Here is an 8476-nt window from a genome sequence, read left to right on the forward strand (position 1 = left end):
TAAAGAGTACAAACTGCCCTTGCAAAGGACCCAAGTTCAGTTCTCAGCACTCGTGAAGTGGTTCACAAGCATGGTAATTCCAAAGCCAGAAGACTCAATGTCGTCTTCTGGCCTTTGAGGGCACTTTACTCAAACACATACCCTTGTATGTACACACACACACACACACACACACACACACACACACACACACACACACACTCATAAGTAAAAATAAGTCTTCTAGAAAGAGACAATATAAATGAATATCCACCAGGCCACCATAACCAGATGGGGAAAGACAGAGACCCAAGATTAGAAATGAGAACCAAGGGACAGAACAGATGGCCCAGTGAGTAAAAGTGCTAACCAGATGACCTGAGTTCAATCCCTGGAATCTATGTTTAAAAACAAAAATCCTGATGGAGTGGGTGCTGCACATCTGTAAGGCCAGCATTTCTATGGTAGGATGAGAAATGGAGATAAGAAGATCACCTCAAAGTTTATGAGGGCTCCAGTCACAGAACGCTCTGTGTAGGAAAAACAAGAAAGCCTGCCTCCCAAAATTTGTCCTCTGGCCTCCATATGTACACTGTGGCGCGCATGCGCTCTCTCTCTCTCTCTCTCTCTCTCTCTCTCTCTCTCTCTCTCTCTCTCTCTCTCTCTCTCTCTCACACACACACACACACACACACACACGTAATAGCAATAACAGTAGTAAATAATTTATTAAAACTAGGATCAATTCAAACTACTATACAACAGGTTCATAAACCTCAGCCCACAAACCCTGAAGGCTAAAAACTGAACTACAAAAAAAAGACAGGGAGTCCCACCTCCCTTCGAAGTGACGGAGTAAAACCACATCAGTCACTTGGTACATGATCAGTTCAGCCGCGGTTACAGGATTAGAGACCCACTCGGAGGAGGAGGAGGAAAGCATTACCATCCTTCCTATAAGTGTTCCCATAACAGTCTGTGTGTGCTGCCTGAACTTCCAGACAGCCAGGCCGGGGCTCTTCCTGGATCTCATTGATCCACTTTCCCCACATCCAGGGGCTAGAGAGCCAGGCAAATGCATCTGCACCTCGTCACAGGAAGTCATGAGCAAAAAGGGCACTAAGAGCTGTACTCTAACCCGATTATATTACAAGAAAAGTAGGCCAAGCTGAACACATCCCAGGAAAGAGGACCAGTCTATTCCGTCTTTCCTCCCAGCCCCCTCCTTTCTCAGAATTCCAAGCTCTGGAAACACCCTGGGGTAGCTCTCAGGGACCAGAGCGCCCCTGGCAGGGAACAGATGAGGATCCTATGGGCATGAGAGAAGCTCAGGCTGCTGAAGAGACCTGGATCTACCCATAACGTATAGCTGAAGCAAGAAATTCTGCAAAATGAGGACAATGTAGCATTCCCCACACTAAGAACCTGCAAGATTACAGACTTGGAAATGAGTTAAGGGGAAGGCTTATTGGGGAGGGAAGAGGAGGGGAGAGAGAGGAGAAATTTCCATCACAGGCAATCCCCATTGCACATGGTTTCGATTTCTGTTCCTTCAATGTGCTTGGTTTGCCAGAATCCAGGAACATCACATGAAAAATTCCAAAAACAATTTGAAAGCATTTAAATGACTTTGGTTATACGATATCACCAAAGTTTTTGGACATTATTAGTTACTGTTAATCTATTCTTTTTGTGTTTAATTTCAAAATTAAACTTCATCACAGGGATGTGTACAGAAGAAAACTCACCATATATAAAGTCAGGTACTATCTGTGACTTCAGACATTCATTTCTTGGAATGCCACCTCCCAACTCCTAGAATAAAGGGAATTGCTGTAGGGGTGATTGCCCTCCTGGGGACTTGATCAGAGGTACAACAGCCCAGAAACCCCATAGGAATGTTGAAATATCAGAGAGAGAAGACACAGAGAGACAGATAGAGAAAGAGAGACAGAGACAGAGAGACTACCAATCCCTCTTCCTAGGGCCATGCCCTGGCTGCTGTCCCAGTTAGCTTTTACTGTCATTGTGACACAGCTTAGAGTCATCTTAGACTCTCAATTGAGACCTGCCCTAGATCAGCAGTTTTCAACCTGTGGGTCGTGACCCCTTTGGGGTTGCATATCAGATAGCCTGCACATCAGACATTCACACTACAACTCAAAACAGCAGCAAAGTTACAGTTATGAAGTAGCAACAAAATAATTTTATGGTTGAGAGTCACGGCCACATGAGGACCTGTGTTGAAGGGTCGCAGCAATAGGAAGGTGGGCATGTCAGGGAGTACTATTTCCTGGGCAGGTGGTCCTATATGAGCAATCTGGTTGATCGTGGGCCAGCTTGAGCGCACAAGCATCATTCACCCATGGTTTCTGCTGCTGTGAGCGAATTCCCTAACTAGAGGTATTGCTTGCGATTACCTGTAGTAGCAAACAGGCCTGCTATCAAGTTTTGCTTGACTTCCTGCCCTGACTTCCCTCTATGATGGACTGTGATCGGGAAGAACAGGCCAAATAAACCCTTTCCTCCCACAGTGCTTCATCACAGCAACAGAATGACACTGAAATAACTGCTAAGATGCAGCCGGCCCTGATGCTGGCCTAGGGCTCCTGGCTGCCTTTCCTGTCACCTCTGTGGCCTGTCCTGAGTGTCTTCTCTCCAAGCCAGTGCCCTAACAGTCAGTCCATGGTACATGCAGAAGAGCCTCTCAGGCATTCCTTGAACTTGACTGAATTCTGATGCTGAATCTTTCATCTGCAGGTCTTCCAAGGAAGCATAGCATGCATGCATAGAGACCCTCGGGACCAAGACCCCAGGATGCAAAAGGAAGGATGCCTAGAAGGATGGTGAGAGAGGGAGAGGGTGCAGGATCAGGTGGGGGAGCACCAGAGATGTACGGCACAGTACATGTGACTCTATGGGCAATGAGAAGTGAGGGCAGCAAAGAGGATGTTGGTGGAGCTGGAGAGATGGCTTAGCTGTTAAGAGTGCTTGCTGCTGTTACAGAGAACCTGAGTTTAGTTCCTAGAACCTATATTGGGCAGGTCACAACTGCTTTTATCTCCAGCTCCAAGGAATACAGCATTCTTCTGGCCTCTGCAGGCACTACACTCAAGTGTATACACACACACACACACACACACACACACACACACACACACACACACACAAAAGCATATTTTAAAGAAGACACTGGTGCCTCTGGCCATACTGAGCCAAAAGAACTACCACAAACTTGATTTTGAACAGTACCTGCGCCATTTCTTACAGTGCCATGGGTCAGACGCTCGGAGGGCTGGCAAGGCTTACGTATGCAGGGTCCTAGGAAAGACCAAGCTGTGTGCCCAGCTGACTGATCATAGGCTCTGGAGAATTTGAGCCAGCTGTATTATTGACAGGTAGAGGCTCCCTATGTGGATAGGAATTCAGTCCTCTTCACATTGCTGGCTGTCAGCCCGAGTGCATCCAGTCTCCTCTTTCCACCCCATTCCTTGCTACCTAGCTGCCTTCATCTTCCAAACCAGCAGTGACGGATATATCCTGCCACATCCAGACTCCCACTCCTTCCCCCGCTAGCTAATCTCTGGTCTTTAGGGCGCATATGACTAGATATGGCCCAACAGAGCATCCCCTCTTTTCAGAGCCACTGGTCGGTAACCTTAGTCACACCCGTAAAGCCCTTTCATCAACTAGAGAAGAACACACAGAGCTGGCTCTCCATCAACAGGATCATGACAGAGCGCCTCCTGGTGAGTGTCACCTGGGACGCCACTGAGGTAATGACAGCGTCATCTGTCCACCAGGCTTTCGGATGAGCTGTCCCTCAGAAAGCAGCAGATGCACAATGCACCAGCTGCCCTTTCATCCCAGCTCAGAGAGCATTACCTGTCCTGTAATAGCAGGGCTGGAGAAACAGACTCCTGGACTTCAAGGACCTCTCTCGTGACATTTGTCCAGAAATTTGCTCATCTCTGGATCAGGTTTTGTTGAATCTTTGTGTTCCTTGGTAGAAAGAATCCTGCATGTGGCCTTCCCAGCCTGACACTCTTAGCCAGTAATAAGGATCTTGCTGGTAGACCCATTGTCAGCCTGAGACACATAAACCCATGTCCAGAAGTACCTGTTCCTTGTGGGAAAGGGCCAGGAAGGTGGCCCGCTCTGTTCTCCCAGCACCACCGTGTTCTGTTCCTCCGAAGCTCTGAGACTCACTTGGCAACTGCAATATTGATTTTTACCTGGCGCTGCTTCAGGCCAGTACAGCCCTCTGTGTGCTTATTGCCTCCTGCCTCTTGCAAGGGTTGACTGAGGGGCAGGAGCTGAGACTCCATCACCTCCCCTGGCACAGCCCTCCACCTGCCTTCCCTTCCCCTGGCACAGCTCTCCACCTGCCTTCCCTTCCCCTGGCACAGCCCCTACCTGCCACCCCTTCCCCTGGCACAGCCCCTACCTGCCACTCCTTCCCCTGGCACAGCCCCTACCTGCCACCCCTTCCCCTGGCACAGCCCCTACCTGCCACCCCTTCCCTTGGTCCAACCCTCCATCTGCTACTCTCCAGCCCTCCACCTGCCTCAGGCAGTTGTACAGCCTCTGTCATGGGTGCTGTGATGTGCTCCATCAGTGCCTCTAGGCCAAGGCCTGGAAGCCTCCTCAACCTGGCCTTCATCCCAGACCCACCTCCTCTGAACACCCTCCTGTGGCTGCTCTGACCTGGAGACTTCCTGTTGCCTTGTGACCAAAGCAACCCTAAAAGTAGGGAGGGATCTGCAATCCTGGCAGTTGAGGAAGTGGTAGGAAGGCCAGGGGCAGGAGACAAGGAGGCAGGCGGACTGAGCATGCAGAATCCTGATGGAGAGAGCACCTTCAGATGCCCTGCACTCCAGTCACTCCTCCACGCCATCTCACATGGCCACTGTCACCACAACTCCATGCTCTGCCCAGAGCCCAACTCATAGGTCAGGATCCCAGTCCTTAAAGGAGCTCGTGGAGCAAGGGAAGACACCGGAAAAGGAGGTGCGTGGATCTCCACAGGAGGCCTTTGGCCAGGCGGGTCTGGGCTTGAGTCACAGTCCGTCCAAGCACAGGCTGGACCTCTCTGTGTAGGCAAGGCCTCACACACACGGGGAGCCCTGGTGAGTCACAGGAACACGGAGTGAGAGGAGCAGACATAAGAAGGGACTGTGAGGGTGCCAGGCAGGGGCACACTGTCAGCCTTGCCAGCGAGCTCCACGGGGCCAGACCTAGCTCACTAGCTCAGAGAGTAGCAGCAGCCAAGGCAGAGGGAATCCACTTCAGAGAAGCCTGGTACCCATCAGGAGAGGAGGAGGGAGGGGCATGAGGGCTGAGACAGAGGAACACGAGAGAGAGAGAGAGAGAGAGAGAGAGAGAGAGAGAGAGAGAGAGAGAGAGAGAGAGAGAGAGAGGGAGGGAGGGAGAGAGATTGGCAAGGAGGGAAATGTCAGTTCCTGGGAAAGCACACAGCCACATTCTGGGAAGGGCTGGACTGCAGAGAAATCAGAAAAGCGAGATAAGTAGGAGATGGTGCTCACAGCTCTAAAATGACAGGAATGTGAATGGTGACAGATTTTTAGGTGACCTGCAGGAATCTCACACGATTAGCAACTGTGTGAGGGCAAAGGTCTCTCTGGTGCTCTCACACGTGTCTCCTGGCTTTCAACATGGTGCCTTCAAGGTGAGAGGAGCAAGGGCCGGGTGGGCCTGCGGACACTGAAGGCTGCCCCTGACACTCCCTGTGTACGTGGTCCCCGGCCAGGACTAACAGGGAGGCCATGCCCAGCACTGTGCTACAGAAAGGCCAGCCGGCATTAATCGAAGCCCAGGTGCTGCAAACAGAAGAGGAAAAAAAAAAAGATTATTTTAAACCCTGCTGCCCTCTTGGCTGGATGCCAGGTTCCCCAAGGGTAGCCAACCTCCTCCTAGAATTCACACTCCTCCAGGTAGCCTTCATCCTTTCCTGGAGAGCTTTTTTGAACTGAGAGTGAAATCATTTGGCAAGTCTTGGAAGATAAAAAAAAAGGGGTGGGGGGGGTGGGGGGGAGGCTTGAGTTCAACTTAAAAGCAGGGCAAGTTACAAAGGCCAAATGTAAATTTACTCTAGGTCGAAAGCCAAAGCCCTGATATGGTGGCAGGCGCCCCACAGCCCCCACCGTCCCTGCCGTCTCTTCCAGCTGCATGCTTCCTGGGCTCGCCATTTGAAAGCACGCTTTCCTGTCCCCAGTCAAGTCCTGAGGGTCGCATGGGGCCTGCAGAAGGACAGTTTCCTTTGGTCCATTTGATGCGGCCAGTTACTGGAGCTGTTAGACTCAGAGCCTGGGCCCTGGGCTGTTAGTCAGCCTCGCCAAGCCAGGCTCAGCCACAAGTGATTGTGAAAAGCAGAGAAAGGAGATGTATTCGATGTGGCCACATCAGAGAGAGGAACACATAAAGAGGTCCAGTGACCCCCCCTTCGTCCCCCCCCCCCCCACTTCCCGTTGTCTGTCTCTGGGGTCCTGGCATGAGCTTTCCCTTCAATAGAACCAAGAGGCATGCATAGCTAAGCTGTCCTGACCTGGGTGAGGTCCCATCTATCTCAGGCCCATCTCTAGGCTCCAGTCTGTCCTGCAAGGTGGTCTGATAAGTTATCAGGACTGTGTGAACTCTCTTCCTGGGAGGCAAGTTCCTCCCCTGGCACTGGGCTTCAGCCTTTCCCCTCCCCCAACATGGAATCCTTGGGGAAATTTTAATTCTTTGGGGTCTGATGTTGCAGTAGGCTGTTGTCTCCCCTGTCAGAACATCTACATGCCCGAGTGAAAAGCTCAAGGGGCTGATATCCTAGAAAACCAATGGAAAATCCCAAAAATCTTAATTTAAAAAAAAAAAAAAAAGCTGCTGTCTAAGTTGCCTTCCTAGTCTCGCTTGGCTTGTCAATGGCCTGCTTTCTGACTGAAAAATTCAGTTTCTGCTTTTTTTTCTCAGCTGGCTTTTTGGAAACATCAAGAGCAATATACACCGTGCCACGGGGGTGAATGTTTTAATAAAGTACAAAATGCCAGAATTAAAGCCTTTAGAATTACAATAAACGGCCAAGATCCTTCTGCCCTGTAGCCCACTGCTCTGTGGACAAGGCTGCCTCACCCTCCCAGAAATTCCCAGTTCTTTTTCATTTTCAACTGTTTTGCTCTTTTTTTTAATTTATTTATCGTGTGTGTGTGTGCCTGTGTGGAGTCTGTTCTCTCCTTCTTCCATGTGGGTTGTGGGATCACACTCAGGTCCTCAGGCCCTGGGACTTGGTGGCAAGCACTCTGCCTGCTAAGCTATCTCAACAGCCCAGTCACCAGTTCTGTATCCATCTCATATTGGGGAAGTGTGCCAAGGCAAATTTTACAGCAAGCATCTAAACATGTTAGAAACATGTTATAAGAGGCCAGCGTGGTTGACGTTTACTGCTCTGGAGCGGTACTAGAGGTTTTAGACACTGGACATTTAGAATCCTGCAGAGAGCATCAGATCCTTGAAGCTGGAACTACAGGTGGCTGGAAGCTGCCTGAGTGGGTGCTGCTAACCACTAAGCCATCTACCCAGCCCCAGCCACCTTTTCTTTTTGAGACATGGTCTCTTATTAGCCTGAATCTCATTAGAGGCTAGGCTGGCTGGTCAACCAGATTCAGGGGTCCTTCTGTCTCTTCCTACCCAGTGCTGGGAGTATGAGTCCACAGCACTGTGCCCAGGCTTTTCACACATGGAGCATGAGGCTTTAATTCTGTGTCTTCATACCCCCAGCTCCAGGTGTCTGTCTTGCTTGTAGGCTCCAGGTGGAAAAAAAGAGCAGCTGGATCTAGACTTGAATGTGCATCTTCATCCTGTGCTGACTGGAGTCTTCAAAGTCACTCTCGTCAAGGGGTCTGCAAGAAACTGCCCACTGAAAAGGAAAGCGGCAGAAGCGGATGTGGTGTGCTTGTGTGTCTGCACGATGCATACCCCAGCGGGAACCCCAAGTGTGTCCGTGCTGGGCTACAAGGTCTCTTATGACTTGCATTGTGCAAGTTTTCTCCAAATGGATTTGTAACTTTTTCTTTTTTTTTCTTTTTTTTTTTCACTTGATTTTTGGTTTTTCGAGACAGGGTTTCTCTGTGTAACAGCTCTGGCTATCCTGGAACTTGCTTTGTAGACCAGGCTGGCCTCAAGATCATAAAGATCTGCCTGCCTCTGCCTCTCAAGGGTTAGGATGAAAAGGAGTGTGCCACCACCGCCTGGCATAACTTTTAGAAATGCAAAAATGTCTCTCATGAAAACAGGTGTCTTTTCAAAATCAGCCTACAACCTACAAGCTGCAAGTGCCCCAGCACCCGGAACTGTCACACCACAACTTGATGATGGCCCGGGAATCGGACTCGGCTCACCCATTTATCCTGTGGCTCTGAGCAGCCATTGGGGTGGTTGTGTGGCTGTTTTCCTCTTCCTTTTGTCGTTAGCTTTTAAGTTATTAACACTCGTTTTGTGC

Source organism: Peromyscus californicus, unplaced genomic scaffold, assembly GCF_007827085.1.
Source record: "Peromyscus californicus insignis strain IS unplaced genomic scaffold, ASM782708v3 Scaffold_8__1_contigs__length_139910024, whole genome shotgun sequence".
Classification (NCBI taxonomy): Eukaryota; Metazoa; Chordata; class Mammalia; order Rodentia; family Cricetidae; genus Peromyscus; species Peromyscus californicus.